Source organism: Thalassophryne amazonica, chromosome 19, assembly GCF_902500255.1.
Source record: "Thalassophryne amazonica chromosome 19, fThaAma1.1, whole genome shotgun sequence".
In the NCBI taxonomy this organism is placed as follows: domain Eukaryota; kingdom Metazoa; phylum Chordata; class Actinopteri; order Batrachoidiformes; family Batrachoididae; genus Thalassophryne; species Thalassophryne amazonica.
The window spans coordinates 47291605-47308864 of NC_047121.1; positions in this window are offsets into that span (position 1 = coordinate 47291605).

Sequence of the window (17260 nt, forward strand, 5' to 3'; positions counted from 1 at the left end):
ACTATGCAATATTTGACTGTCCTGATTTTACACAAGTCCTACAGGAAAAATAAGATTCAAGAGTCATCCTTCTTCTATTAAAGGCTGTAAAACAAATAATTAACTTCAACTGTTCAGTTGAAGTTTCAAGACTACATCTAAGATTATTCCCTACCTTCAAAACAGCATAAACATCCAGTCATATAGTCAGTGCTGGATAACTAACCTTAATTATGCAACATTTCATATTTAGTTCTATATCCAAGGGCGTAGGTTTGGTCTCAGCTTTGGTAGGGACAATACCACACACACACCCCCCCCCCGGCCCCCCTGCTCACCACCATCACCCCCTAACCCACTCATACCATTAGACGCACAAGTACAGCATAATACATAACATATGACGACATAATGATGAATCATTTAACACTTTATTTACAATATTAATTGTGTAGGCAAACAAACAAATAGCTTAAATAACAAAATTGCACCCAAAATCACGAATCTATTCTATAGGCCTACACCTGAGAGAACAAGACAACAAAAAAAAAAATACTTGTGGAGCTAACAAAAAAAAAAAAAAAAGTTTTTGCAAACAAGATGTATAATCTATTCTCTTCATCAATAATGCAGTTGTAGGTATCTGGCAACCTAATTTGCCAAAAAAAAAAAAAAGGGATTTCCAATGATATATATGGTGTATTACGGTAAACGTAAGCCTGTGATGTCATAACGCAGAGGAAAAACACGGAAGTTTCACACTAGTGCGCCGCTGATTCTCATTACCGTAAGTTCTCATGTAAGCCCTCACTCTGAAAAATTTCAACACTGACAGCAAGCCAAGAACCCGTGCTTTCCAACAGTATGCTATATGTTGCATATATTACAGTAAAGTGCGTTCGGTGACTTTTGAAACGAGGGAAAAGTATGAAAAAGAGCGCAAAAGTGACAGAAAAGTACATAGACAGACAGCAAACATAAATGTAGTATTTTTTGAGGAAAAGGCAGGGTATTAGTGTCATTTGTGAAGGTGTGTGCAGTTTATTTTAAGTGTGGCGCACAGCATTGTTCGCAACCCCTCCCCCCCGCCCTTCTTGTTTTTCTGCACCGAAGCAGTGTTGCCAGATATGAAATATGAAACTATCGTACCAAAACCTCAAAATTATCGTATTTTGGGAGAAATTATTGTACACAAACAAAACGCATACAACGTAGCTATTTTAGCGTTTTTTTTAATTTACAAAGAATTTTATGTCACATTTTTAAACAGTAATTATAGTAATGGGGAAACTATGGCACAAAAAGAACGCAAATGCACAAGCAAGACTGTGAAGTAACACAAACATGTGTTAATTACCAGACTAGAAAGAGTCGAATTCAACCTCGAGGTCGCTGTCGTCATCCGATGCCATGGCCACTTGTGCAGATTTTGTTGAACACAGAAAAAATGTTGACACCTCCATAAGAAACTTGAACTTTTTTTTTATTTTTCTTGTATATCTCTTTGCTCTTGTGTTTTGTTCGTTTGTTATTGCATTTGTTGAAATACAGTTTCGAAAAAAAAAAAAGATGTTGGTTGGGGAATCTTCCTGTCCTGTCCTGCAGAGATTGAATGGGAACTCATTACTTTGTATGGGGAGGGGGCGGGCTTTCAAATGACTGTCCCGGCAGCCCAAAGCCAGCAGCAGCCCTGTGTGTGGTGTGTCTTTGATGCCGCCTGAGTGCAACGCCTGCAAAATGATTCTTGGGTGTCAGAGAGAGATGCGTGTTTGGGCAACCAACTGAAATTATCGTACATATTGGGTTTTTTCCCATTATAGATCGTACATCGTACAGATGGCAAAACTATCGTACAAATACGATAATTATCGTACATCTGGCAACACTGCACCGGAGCCACCCATCCTCTGCGCTCCGGGACCTCCCACTTTACAAATTAAGCACTGCCTGCCACGAGATGCGCTTTGTTTACGTCCATGTGAGAAGAACGTGAGCCAATGAAATTGCAACATGGGTAACCCTGTCATTCTGGCACGTCGAAAACACAAAACGTGACGACTAAAATTATAGTATCGAGTTCGCAAAAAAATAGTGAATGATTTTGTTATATAAACAAAAATGCTAAATATTGGTAGGGACTATTTTGCCATCCCAAAATATTGGTTGTGACTTGTCCCTATGGTCCATATGCAAACCTACGCCCCTGTCTATATCTATATTTTTTGTAGGATATCACAAGCAGGAATGAACTGACTTCAATTAAATATGGTGGAGCGGCTGTCGAGGAAGAGTTGATTCGATTTTGAGGCAATTGTGGCACTAGGATAATTTCTTATTCAAGTCAAGTCAAATCTAGGAGCATGCACAGGTGCCATGCTTTGTTGCCCAGGCAACCACCCAGGTGGGCAACCAGTCCATCTCCACATCTCTAAAATAACCACATATCTGCCGCAGCCAGGTGAAGCGTGGGCGTCCCCTTGACCTTCTCAAGCCACCGGGGTCCTTAGCACTCAGACACTTATATGCTGGATGATGTATAGTGAAATGCGCCACATGGCCAAAAAATTTTTTTATGTTAATGTATTGTTAATGAGGCTAGTAGAGCAGGTAGCTCAGTGGGATAAAGAGTTGGTCTGCCAATATGTAGAAGGATTCAATTCCTTGTCCCACTACCTGCCTGTGTGCTTGGACAAGACATGCCATCTGCATTGTCCCAGTCCACCCTGCTGTAAATGGGCACCATCCTTGGTTGGAGAAGTAGCGTAATGGACAGGTGTCCCAGCCAGGGGGAAATGTAGACGCTCATCTGCTTCATAATACAGGCATAAGCACTGATGCTGTTGGGGCACAGAGTCTATATATGTCTTACTTCATATTACTAATTCTTCTATTTTATTTTCAAATATATTCTCCTTTGGTATAAACTCATTCGCCCACATCCAAGCACAGCTACAGACTGCTGAGCCTTGACAAAGTTTTGCTCTTTTTTTGCTCAACTTTGTATGAGTTTTGCCCATAACCGTCTTAATTAAAAAGTTTTTATGATGAAAGTAACTAGAGCTCGAACGATTATTATCACAGCATCTTAGTACTTACAATTCATGAATATAACAAATGAATTGCATTTATGTATCACTTTTCCATTAAAAGGCAGACACTCAAAGGCTGTCCAATTTCACTTTTCCCACCCACGTGTTCCTGTCTGGTCAGGGGGGATCTGATCAGTCATTGGGTTCACAAGACAGCTTTTCTTCCCCGACAAAGTGAGATAGCTTGTGCCTATGTTCTGTATATAATGTTGTTGATTGAATGTACTCCCACTGGCAGATCAGTTAATCTTTCAAGATTGTTGCCAAGGTTCTGCCAAGTAATATGTTACTAAATAATCTTGTAACATTGCACTAAAAATTGCACCACTTCACAGTAACTGGGCAACAGTTAAATTAAAGTATCAACTTACAATGTGACATAGATGAAAAGATGCATGAGTATGATGTTGGGGCTTTAATGTTAATTTCAGACAAAAAATAGAATTTGTGTCAAGCTCCAATGTTCAGGGCTTATAAATGAAGCCAGTGCAGAAGTAAAAAAGTCTGAGGCTTGCTCCAAAACAGTCACCCCTCATTGAACCATGTTAAAATTCCTAATTTATAGCAGAAATAAACATGTTTACAAACAGATAAAAAATAAATAAATATAAATGAAAAAAATCTTTAGTTTACCCCTTCATGAAAACTGTATGTTTTTTTTTAGAACTCATCAGTTTAAATTATTTTAAGCCATAAAGTTGTGAATAATTTTGAATGTGTTCACTTTGAAGAGACAGCTATGCGCCAGCAAGAGGAGTCTTCTCTCCAGGCTCGTGTAAGCAGAGGCCACTAGGGCGTAACTCTTGTGAACTGACTCTGTTTGTTCTTCTGGAGTGTCTTACTACAAATATCTGTAATAATATGGCATGTTGTGTGGGTAATTCTCCTAACAGACTATCTAAGAAGTTGGCGCACCAGTATTTCCATTGAAGGAAATTTTAGTATCATTTAATTTATATGTTCGCTGCAAAATCCCAAAACGGACCTGTGCTGGATTCGCTGTGGTGACCCCAATCAAAGGTGAACAGCAACAATTTGTATGTTGGACCTGTTACCACTGTTAGCACATATTAGTGGCTTGGTGACATTATGTCCACTGATGGTGTAAATGTAACTGAAACAATCTGCGAGTCACTTTTCCTACTTGCCCCCAGTCATCCGTTATGAAAACCACTGACCAGTCTGCAAAAAATATGCATTAATACAAGATCCAAACAAAAATGATTCTATTAAACTAAGCTTTTTTGGGGGAACTCTGAGATGGGGGTGAGGTTCTTCCTGCCAAGGTCTCACCCACAGACCACTTTTACGTTTTTGCCGGGAGTTAAGCAGAGCTGCCCTATTTGAGTTTCAAAACTTCAGAAAACCTATTGGAGACATCATAGAGTGTTTGTCATGTATGTACCAGTCTGTGGTTCAGGTTAGACCTTTGGATATCAACACAGAGAAGCTGGATGTACCCCTGAAGGCTTCTCTCAGGTGATTATGGGCTGTCATTGTTTAATTCTTGCTCATTAAATGCTGCAGACAATGACAAAGCACCTCAGTCTCTGACAGCTTCTTTGTTAACCCTCTCCCTCTTATCTCCTTCTGCCTCCCATCCTTGCCGCTCTCTACTCCGCTTTGTGCCTATTGTATGACACTCAAGGACGATTTGACGCCATCCCCAGCCACCACTTAAACATCCCTATTCATCTCCAACCAAAATGTGTCAGAGAGCCAAATACCAACGAGGAACTATCGAGAGAACAATTTACAAAAGCCTTGGAATGCCGTCTACCACTTACCGGTAATATAAAACTCCCTCTGATGGAGACGACACTGATGGCATTGGCGGCAGGGACTCTGCTGATATACGATGTCTTAACCTTGTGTCCTTGCGAAAAGCGTTTTAGGATCATCAATCTGTTTGACCTTTATGCAGGAGTTAGACCTATCACACCGTCGGATCCTTTTTCCTCTTCTTCTGTCATTCTCTGCAAGCCTACCCTGACAATGATTGTTACAAATAGTCCAGAGTGCTGGGTGTGCACGTGCGTGCACGCAAGAGAGAAAGCAGGAGGGATGGAGAGAGAAAGAGAGAGAGAGAGAGGCTGCAACCGGTGTGCATTCATGTAAGACTCGAGGCCACCTGAGAGCATCGGAGCACCAAATAGTGTAGATGAGAGAAAATGAAGAGACAAAAGCGCTTCCCTGGTGTAATTATGATTTCATTTCATGGCCAAGTATCCACGTGATGTGCCCTGCATGCAGAGACACTCATTACAGTTATCAGAAAAACTGCTATCACCAAAGCACGAGTGCGGGGATGGTGCCGGTAGAAGAGGAAAAATAAGTTTTCAAGAAAATGCTCAACTTTGGCGGCACAGAAGAGAAGTTTTTTGACATTTGGATCCTTAATAACCTGCAAAATGTTTCACAACAAAGTGGTGGTGGGATGTCACTGGTTAAAGTCATACAGTAAGCCAGGCATCACCAGGACTCCAAAGACTTAGACCTTCGTTCTCCTGCAAAAATATTGGCATGGCTAACACCCTGTTTACACCAAGTCCACGACTGATCTGGGGACACCGGGGTTGCAGGCTGGTCACAGAGAGGTCTCCGTGGTTGGTACAAAGATCCCTTTTGGTCGCCATCACTCTCCATCAGGTCTCCATCGGCCTCCAACAGGTGCGCAAGTGTACCGAACTGTTTAAAAACACTCGCAGCGGTTGTGCAACCGGTCTCATAATCTGTCTCATTAACTCTCACAGGTCCCAACCTACTCCCAACCTGATCCAATTGGTCGAAATAGACTCTCAATTGACTCCTTATGGGGTTGCATCACTGATCGCGGATATTGACCTACATTTCACTCGCACAATTCAGTCGCAATGCACACTTGCTGTAAATGCAAATAGCAGATCAAACTGGAGACCAGCCAAGACCTGTGAGAGTTGACAACATGTCATGGTCTTCTAGATCTTATGTGGGTCTCAGTCTGGTGTAAACGGGTTATTAACACTGCTATCCAGTGATCTCCTGATTCCATAAGCTCTTTTCTGGTGTTGCCCAATCTCAAAGGCAGAGGACGCAGAGACATGAAAGTCACTGCTGAGATACATGTCTCAGCAGTGGGGTTCTTCCTGCCAAGGTCTTACCTTGGCAAACCTTCAACACTTTTGTGGCATGCAGACACACTTTTTCTTCATTGAAACCCTGGATCTTAGTCTAGATACAGATAATTTGCAAACCCAGACACTACGATTCCTCACTCAACAGTAGCCATTGATTCCATAAAGATCACAGCATCATCCTTGATGTCAAGATCAGTAAACCTTTCCTAAACCTTGGGTTGTGTTGTGCAATATGTAACAAAAAAAAAAAAAAAAAGAAAGAGAAAAAAAAGCAAAAAAAAACTTTTTCTTTTTGACCCCAGTAACTATTAGATGTCTGGAAGAAGTGCAGTGATGCACTGTGTGCACTTCTTATATTTAAGAGGAGGACAAATCTGCACTCACCCTAAGGGGAAGCTATGTGCCAAATTCAAGGGAGGTTAATTCAGTGGTTTATAAAAATCATCCACAATAACTTTTGTGATCATAGAATGACAGCAAAAATTAAGTATGCACTGGCCTGTTGTGATCTGTTCTGCTATTATGTCCTGTCTGTTAGTTGTTGTGTTTTCCTATATGTCACACTGTAGCCTTTCTTGAGTTCCCCTTTAGTTTGGTATCTTTCATAGTTTGATTTAGGTGCTACTCACTCCAGGGTTTTTTGTGTTTTGATGTTTCACTTTCTGTCAGTTTCTGTCTCTTTGTAGAGACAGAGGCTCTGGCACTTGGTGTTCCTTCACAGGTGTGTCTCATCACACTCAGCACACCCATCTTTTGTTTTCTTGTTACAGGTTACTATTTAAGTTTGTCACTCTTCGACCCTCATCTAGCTGGGCTATTCTGGTTTGTGCTGACCCTGTTGTTAGTCGTCAGTTCTGTGTTTGCTCATTTCCATTGTTCCTAATGTTGCTGCCTCCAGTGGTGGGCACAGCTAACCAAAAAGTTAGCTTCAATAACCATTAATCCGATAACTGAAAAGTTATCTTTTATGACGCTAAACCGATAAACTGCCAAAAAGTGTATCTTTATTACAGATAAGTGATAACTTTTAGTATTGAATCAGACGCGGCCAGATTACACTGTCGACTTCTGATAAACCAGTTTCACTTTAAGCGCCGCAGGGACTGCTGGGTAAATTCAAGGATCACAAACACAAAAAGAATGCACGACAAATGAATGAATAAAAAAAATAAAACCCCAAACACTATCATCATCTTTCAAAAGCAGGAAAACACACTGTTAGAAGTCACAGTTTATCTCGGTATTAAATACACCGTCATTTACAAACTTAAAGCTGCTGCTTTTTTCACACACTTTGAACCTTGCGGCTTAAACAACTGAAATACGTCCATTAATGCAATGATTGGCAGAGTAAAATACACGTAGTAAATATAAATTCTTACCTGTTAGTTTCAGTGGGGTTCATAAAATTCTGAAGATATAATCCACATAAAGCATCCTGATTATCCAAAACAGTGTCTAAGAAAAGTCCCTCTGTAACACAGCTGCACCATGAGATCTCCTCTCTTCCACCGAGTCTTGGCGATTAAATTATGCCGTCAGCCACAAAGAAATAAAATAATGTTAAAATTAGTCTGGTTTTTTCCTGTCAAGCGGATGGTAACACTGACTGTAAAGTCCAAAGTGAACCTGAACTACACTACCCACAATGCTCCCTGCGTCAACCGGCCAATCACATTTTGCGCTTAATGACGACGTCTTTAGCAAGTGACAGCCATAAACACAAAACAGATGGACTAAAATGTTTGATTTTAGGGTTTCCAAATGTTTTTGACCGTTAAACTTTGCTCACTTTACCAAAAAAAAAAAAAAAAAAAAAAAAAACAATGTTAGTGGACTGAAAGTTATCAGAACTAAATTTATCGGAAGATAATTGGTCCGCTGATGGTTTTAAAAGTTACCTGAAAAGCTAATCTGCAAAAACATTTGCTTCGATAATTATCAGTTATCGGATTAGCTGAACTGTGCCCACCACTAGCTGCCTCTTTGGTTCCCAATCACTTGGACTGTTCCTCAGTCTTGGACTTGTGTGATCCACTATGGCTTCAGTAAATAAATGCTTTACCTTTTACTCCTGCTGGTCTCGGTCTGCACTTTTGGGTTCAAACCTTTTGAAATCATGACGTGGCCAACACCAAATTTCAAGGCCATATGTCATACAGGAGTGAAGAGGGACTCTGCTATCCTGTACATCCAGTTGGGAAAAAGTGCTTTCTTTAAACAGTACCAATTACGATTTGCATCTGAGCTCAATAAAACTGAAGTATGCAGTGGCTCAACCTATCCAGGTGTATGCTGCCAAATTGGACAGAGATTAGTTTAAAAAACAGCAGTATTACATACGTACAAAACTCAACATCTGTTGCTATGTAGAGATGATAAATAACAGTATATATTCTATATTTGTTTGCACAGCAAAACCTTTTTATTTTGTGTTATTCAGTAGTTTGCTGGAATAACAATCTTCCTTTGCTTGGATCAGAAGTCTTTTTGTGCTCACTAATGAAATATGAACCTTCTCAAAGCACCAATTTCAGCGTGAATCCACAGACTTCCCGTGTAAAATTCCCCCTGTGCTAATGAAGCAGCATCCTGAAGCTTGGATCAATGCTGCAACAAAATAACCGTAATGTGCCCGACTGCGAGCGCTGTCGTGCCCTACCTGATGCACAGTTGCTGAGGAATGGGACGCTAATGTAGTTAAATCTGCAGACTCATTATTGCATCAGAGACGCACTTCATTAACAGCCCCCCCGCTAATGTGGCGCGCTATGTTTTAAGCCTTTATGTAAGTGAGTGTGTGTGCATGTGCTTGTTGTTGCTTGGTGTCAGATGTTTGAATACTTGTATGCATGTGGTGGAATGAGCTGATACCTGTGTGGCGATGTTCTTGGAAGAAGGGCAACAGGAGTACCACATTATAATTTGAGCAACTTTTGTCTGTTTGTTCCACGACCCCTCCCAGGTCCTTCGGCTGATTTCTGCAAAACTTGCTATGTCAGTGAAAACCGACCTCGATATTATAGAATTCATTTTATCAAAGGTAAATGTGATATTCAACCAGATGTGGATCAAATGTACCACACACTTCAGTGGATTCCAGAATTGCCCTAGCAGGGTCAGCCAGAGGTCAGTCATTCGGGAAAAAGTCAAGGTATTTGAGGTCAAATGCCAGATTGCCGATGCCCTTACTGTCTTCATGCCCATAGGTACTATTACCTAGTACCAGAGGTGGGACGAAGTTACCATCAAGTCACTCTCAAGTCATGAATCAGCAAGTCCCAAGTCAAGTCTCAAGTCATAATGACCACCAGTTGTTTGCAAGCTGACTTGAGACTTGACTTGGGACTTGCAGACTGATGACTTGAGAATGACATTACAGTGACTTCATCCCACCTCTGCCTAATACACATACAACCCCTGGCAATAATTATGGAATCACCGGCCTCGGAGGATGTTTATTCAGTTGTTTAATTTTGTAGAAAAAAAGCAGATCACAGACATGACACAAAACTAAAGTCATTTCAAATGGCAACTTTCTGGCTTTAAGAAACACTATAAGAAATCAAGAAAAAAAATTGTGGCAGTCAGTAACGGTTACTTTTTTAGACCAAGCAGAGGGAAAAAAATATGGACTCACTCAATTCTGAGGAATAAATTATGGAATCACCCTGTAAATTTTCATCCCCAAAACTAACACCTGCATCAAATCAGATTTGCTCGTTAGTCTGCATCTAGAAAGGAGTGATCACACCTTGGAGAGCTGTTGCACCAAGTGGACTGACATGAATCATGGCTCCAACACGAGAGATGTCAATCGAAACAAAGGAGAGGATTATCAAACTCTTAAAAGAGGGTAAATCATCACGCAATGTTGCAAAAGATGTTGGTTGTTCACAGTGGCGGTCCTAGAGTGATTTACTCCCCGGGCGAAACCCCCTGCGTGCACACTAACGTGGCCACCACCTCCACCCCACCACCCATGAAAACACTAACTTCGTCCAGAACACCGACAATCCCACAAATTAACTCACAACAGCTATTTTCAAGAACAAATTTCCGGTTTTAATGTCTACTGCAATAACAAACACAAAGATAAACAATAATTACTTCAATAAAGTTTTTGAACATAAAAAAAACAAAAGACTCAGTGACTTCACATTACAACTATGTACAGTACAGGTATTTAAGAAAGCACAACTGCACTACAGCACCACCCGATGGTCAAAATATTGCACATCATTCAGTTTTACCAACAGAGTGCACTTTGCATTATCATAGAGTACCATTCACCATAATGAACAAGACTTAAACCGCCATTAAAGTCACACCATATAAATAACAAAAGAAGTTAAACAATCTGTATATTACAGAATACCATGAAGTGACAAAAAATGTACAAAAAAACCCCCCTATACATTAAAGTGGCAAAAATGGTAAAGCGCAATCATGTATCATAAATAAATGAACTAACGGCAGAGGTAAATTCTATACCCATTAACACTATTGTGTATCATAAGTAACAGGAAGCAACAAGTGAAGAAGTTAACACTCTTTAAAGGCAAAAATGGCAAACCACAATAATTTGTCATAAATAACAAGAAGTGCAAAAGAAGTAAGAGGAAAACAGTCTATATACAAAAGTTTGCAGGAGGGCATCGTAATTGTTTGCCACAGTGCTCACTATCCGCGATGTGAAATTCCATCGAGTAGGAGCATTTCTGGGCAACCTTGAGCAGCCTGCAGACTCAAGAAAAGACATCGTCTTTGTGGATTTTGAGAAAAATGTGGCAAACCCAGAGAGTGATGCAAAAAATATTCTGCACTCAGATAAGCATTTAACCCCCTGAGACAGAACCAGATTCAGTCTGTGTGCATAGCAATGCACAAACATTGCACTGGAGGCTATTGCTTTAACTTTGGCCTGCAAACCATTGAGAGCTGAAGCCATGACAGCAGCCATGGCTTCTTCGTAAGGAAGACTATCAAATGGCTTCGCCAAAATCCGGTCCACAACATTCAAATTGTCTGCCATTATGTGCAGCTTGCTACCTAGCTAGCTCGCTAGCTGGGACTGGCGCGAGGCTAGTGTGAAGTGTGTCCGCCTGTGAGTGCTTTGTGACGATGAAGGAGTTCAGCAGCACCTGCTGCTCGGTAGGGACAGAAACTGCGATAGAAGTCAGAAAGAGTGATAGAAGTCAGTCTCCAAACACAAGCAGCTACAAAAAAACACACCAGAAATAGAAGCTCGATTTGTCGCTAGTCGTTTTTAAAAAGAAAAATGCCGCTAAGAGGATTAGAAAAGTCTCCGGTTCAACTCAGAACAGAATGAAAATTAAAAAATGCTCCCACGGATGTTTACACCAAAAGATCGCTGATTCGCTCATTTCGCTGTCAATCAAAAAGGGATTCAGCCTCAGACAGATCATCCAATCATCATGCAGAAGTTGAGCGTCTGGACCGGCCGAGGCCAGCCCACTGCCCCATAGACCCCCAGACATGCTGAGCGTCCGATGGGCGGGACAAAGCCCAGCATTTATCTAATGACTCGTCTCGTTTAGGTGCATGCTTTGTGTCGCTATTGAACTCTGTGGTCGCTCAGCGTCCACACTGTTTAAAGCACTGTGAAGCTGCGGAAATACGTAAATCAATACATACCTTTTTCCTTTGCTCGTTTCTCCTTCTTCTTTCTTTTTCTTTTGAAATTGGGCACCTGATGGCTTTGATCGCATCCTATCCATGATTATGTCTTACTCTGTTTCGACCACCTCCTCGTCCAAACACTGAATGATTACCCCCTCCCCCTGCACAAACTCTGCACTGTGCAGCGTTGCTCACCTAACACGAGAGGTGAGATGGGGTGGGGCGCTCTGCTGTAATGTAACCACGAACTCCCCCATCAGGACAACCCCCCCCCCTCCCCGGTTTTTTTTTGGACAGGTTTTTTTGGTTTTGTGGTTGGCCCACCTCCAGGACCGCCCCTGGTTGTTCACAGTCAGCTGTGTCTAAACTCTGGACCAAATACAAACAACATGGGAAGGTTGTTAAAGGCAAACATACTGGTAGACCAAGGAAGACATCAAAGCGTCAAGACAGAAAACTTAAAGCAATATGAGTCAAAAATCGAAAATGCACAACAAAACAAATGAGGAACGAATGGGAGGAAACTGGAGTCAACGTCTGTGACCGAACTGTAAGAAACCGCCTAAAGGAAATGGGATTTACATACAGAAAAGCTAAACAAAAGCCATCACTAACACCTAAACAGAAAAAAACAAGGTTACAATGGGCTAAGGAAAAACAATCGTGGAGTGTGGATGACTAGATGAAAGTCATATTCAGTGATGAATCTCGAATCTGCATTGGGCAAGGTGATGATGCTGGAACTTTTGTTTGGTGCCGTTCCAATGAGATTTATAAAGATGACTGCCTGAAGAGAACATGTAAATTTCCACAGTCATTGATGATATGGGGCTACATGTCAGGTAAAGGCACTGGGGAGATGGCTGTCATTACATCATCAATAAATGCACAAGTCTACGTTGATATTTTGGACACTTTTCTTATCCCATCAATTGAAAGGATGTTTGGGGATGATGAAATCATTTTTCAAGATGATAATGCATCTTGCCATAGAGCAAAAACTGTGAAAACATTCCTTGCAAAAAGACACATAGAGTCAATGTCATGGCCTGCAAATAGTCTGGATCTTAATCCAATTGAAAATCTTTGGTGGAAGTTGAACAAAATGGTCCATGACAAGGCTCCAACCTGCAAAGCTGATCTGGCAACAGCAATCAGAGAAAGTTGGAGCCAGATTGATGAAGAGTACTGTTTGTCACTCATTAAGTCCATGCCTCAGAGACTGCAAGCTGTTATAAAAGCCAGAGGTGGTGCAACAAAATACTAGTGATGTGTTGGAGCGTTCTTTTGTTTTTCATGATTCCATAATTTTTTCCTCAGAATTGAGTGATTCCATATTTTTTTCCCTCTGCTTGGTCTAAAAAAGTAACCGTTACTGACTGCCACAATTTTTTTTTTTCCTGATTTCTTATAATGTTTCTTACAGCCAGAAAGTTGCCATTTGAAATGACTTTAGTTTTGTGTCATGTCTGTGATCTGCTTTTTTTCTACAAAATTAAACAACTGAATGAGCATCCTCTGAGGCCGGTGATTCCATAATTTTTGCCAGGGGTTGTAATGTTGCAAACATGGAGCGGTTGTTTTAAGCCTCGAGGGTTGACTATTATAGTGATCTGATGTGCACTGCACCATGATGGCTTTTAGCAAAGTGCAGTTAGTGTAGAGGAGATGATCTTCACAGACAAGCCATACATTTTCTATAGATCGGGTAGAAATGACCAATGGTCTGTTTTGCTACACCCCTGTGTCCTGGTGCTGTTTTGCTGACTTCTGGGGTGTACATTAGGTGAAGATGCAATGGTGTCTTATTCTGAGATTCCTGGATGTCTGTGGTGGCCAGATGAGCAGTCCCTCCATGTGCAACCTGGAAAAGACATCAGCTGAACCAACTGTGACCAATAGAAGTAGTGTAAGATTCATAGTGAAGATTGAGCAAATTTACTTTGGGTCTACGCTCCAACACCTCATGAAGTGTCTTAAGACTTTTGGTGTTATTGGTCCTGCACACTCTCTGTTAAATCCCAGGTCTGTAAGAAGAAGTAAGTCCTATACAGACCCTGTAGCCAATCAGTACTGGATATCATCACCTGAAGCAGATGGGAGTCAACAACTCCCCTGAATGGCATGCCAATCCAACTCAGGTTACTTCCCCAAACAAGACTGGTACCCATCTTATAGCTGGGTGCCCTGAGACAATGCAGATTAAGTGTCTTTTCCAAGGACAGAAACAGTTAGTATGAGCAGATTCGAACTGGTAGCCCAACAGCTTATTCACCAACCTACCTGATTTGCAGGGAATGGATGGAAAATGGAACTGCTTAGTTAAAGACTTCCCTATGACGCCTAATCAACTGTATATCAACAACGTAACCAATGATCAACCCAAGACGGTTCCATAGTGTAGTGGATGCAGTAACTCAGAGCTGAAGTGACCTGATCACACCTTACCACTTACTAGGGGAGCTACAACCACTACCTTTGCACCCCCCCAGGACTAAACCATCCAAGATGGCTGCCAAAATAGGGTTTTTTCACTAAAACACCTTTACACAACATATAAACAACTTAAATATCACAGAGATTCAATGGGAAGACCATTGCAGTTCACAGCAAACTCATTTGTGCCTAAACTAAATTCATTCATGGGTTTAAGATTCCAAATGGCATCCAAAATGACCACCAATAGACCGTTATCATTAAAATACATAGCAGGAACAAACAAAAGACTTAATAATGACAGAAATCATTGGTGTTTTAGTGAAAAAACCCTATTTTGGTGGCCATCTTGGACGCCATCTTGGATAACTGGTTTGAGGCCAGTTTTTATTTTTGGGAACATCCTGATTGTGTTTTGGGGTCATCTAAGGAACTTTAAAAAGTTGATTTGGTTTAGTCCTGGGGGGGGGGGGGGGGTGCAAAAGTAGTGGTCGTAGCTCCCCTAGTAACTGTTCATAAAACATGTGACGTTTAGTTTTATAGGATGCGTGCAGGCTGGGTAACATCTAGTATTTTCAGAAAAAGGTATCTTGAAGAATTTTTCCTTGATTTATTTCAGCTTTGGGGCGCAATACATTGGAGCATTCTTTGTAACGGGTCATGTGGGAATAACAATCTCATCAGGCTTTAATTAGAAAATAAATTCAGCCAACATGTTGTCATGTAGCGTGTATTACGTTGGCCCAAAGTCGGTTTCCAGCACACACAGACATCAGTGACGTCTTCTCTATGAAATCTGCTTTCCCCCAAAACACTACAACACTCTCAAAATGATCAGACTGCACACACTTAAACACACACACACACACACAGGCACACGTGCACACCCCACGTGCACAGCACTTCTCTGCCTGAGATTTCTGCAATTAATGGGGCAGTAAATGAGATTGTTGCTGATGTGTGGTAGCGACGTGAACGGAGGTGAAGTTGCTGGGGGGGGGGGGGTGGTGATGGAGGAGAGTCGGCAGATGCAAACGTCATGAAGATGTGATGCAACTTTCTGCATGATTGACATGTTAAATACACGTCTCTTTTTGTTGCAAAAAAAAAAAATAAAAATTAGGTGCATTAAATATTTGATGTCACAACAGCATTTGAGTGGAAATCAGCTTCAGAACTGACATCTTTCAGCTGATCTTCATCAAACCTTTTAGTTACATATTAGGGGATTCTTTTCCCAAAACATTTTTTTGCTGTGGCTTGAAATAAAGATGTTAGAAATATGTATGATGGATACAAGCTTGATAACATGTTATCCACACTGGTGGTTCACCTGCTTTCTTTCTGCTTCTGTTTTAGTCATTTTCTTCTTAAGATGCCATTTGACAAACCCACAGCTGAGTGAGGAGGAGGGTCCGAAGGGTGTGTTCCAACTACAGGAGGATCACACTCCTCAGCGTCCCCGTTAAGGTCTATTCCAGAGTACTGGAGAGGAGAATTCGACCGATAGTCGAACCTCGGATTCAGGAGGAGCAGTGTGGTTTTCGTCCTGGTCGTGGCACACTGGACCAGCTCTACACGCTCCATCGGGTGCTCGAGGGTTCATGGGAGTTCGCCCAACCAGTCCACATGTGCTTTGTGGATCTGGAGAAGGCGTTCGACCGTGTCCATCAGGGCACCCTGTGGGGGGTGCTCTGGGAGTACGGGGTCCGGGGTTCTTTGCTAAGGGTTATCCGGTCCCTGTACAACTGCAGCAGGAGCTTGGTTCACATTGCCGGTAGTAAGTCAAACCTGTTTCCAGTGCACGTTGGCCTCCGCCAGGGCTGCCCTTTGTCACTGGTTCTGTTCATTACCTTTATGGACAGAATTTCTAGGCGCAGCCAGGGTGTAGAGGGGGTCTGGTTTGGGAACCACAGAATCTCATCTCTGCTGTTTGCGGATGATGTGGTTCTGTTGGCTTCGTCAAATCAGGACCTTCAGCGTGCACTGGGGCGGTTTGCAGCCGAGTGTGAAGCGTCCATGGATGAAAATCAGCACCTCCAAATCCGAGGCCATGGTTCTCGACCGAAAAAAGGTGCTTTGCCCTCTTCAGGTCAGTGGAGTGTCCTTGCCTCAAGTGGAGGAGTTTAAGTATCTCTGGGTCTTGTTCACGAGTGAGGGACGGATGGAGCGTGAGATCGATAGACGGATCGGTGCAGCATCTGCAGTGATGCGGTCGCTGTATCGGACTGTCGTGGTGAAGAGAGAGCTGAGTAGGGGGGCAAAGAATTTAGTGCCATCTTGTGGTGATGTTGCAGATTGTGTGATGCTGTTGCTAGTCACAATTTAGTTTCTCCTCATGTTTTTGCTTCTTTGGTAAAAAAAATAAATAAATAAATAAAAAAATAAAAACAGAAAAATCACCCTCAGTTTTCTGGTGGTGGTGGGGTTTGGGGGTAGTCAGGGAGCAAAGTGAGGCTCACCTAGTGTGTTTTTCCCACAGACTGCAGGTGGATGGTGCATAAGAAGAAAAACTGTTCATTTAAATCAGTTAAAGACACACGCAAGAACACAAAGACACATACACTCAACACACGTCAAAAAGCAAGCAAACCCATAGAGGCGTTTACAGTTGTTCATACAGATTTGTCACAAACAACGCATCACCACACTCTTGCGTGCGTGCACATGCATGATGAACATGCAATTTCCAAGCCATTAGTTAAGGTGTATAGATTTGCATAATCAGTTATGGCTGCATCTGATAATGCATGTTTGCTAACTTGTTTGATTAGGTTATTATCATTTGCTTTGTCAACTGTAAAGCAGTTTAATTACCTGTGCACATGAAATTGGACTTTTTATTTATTTATTTATTGGTCCCCTTTCAAAACTAACTTCAAAACTAATGTTCACATTTTTTATTAAGTATTGGTTACTATATTTGGAATAATACACAATATTTTATTCATAACAGAGCTCATGGATTTACATTTATTATAAACTACAGTGAAATTC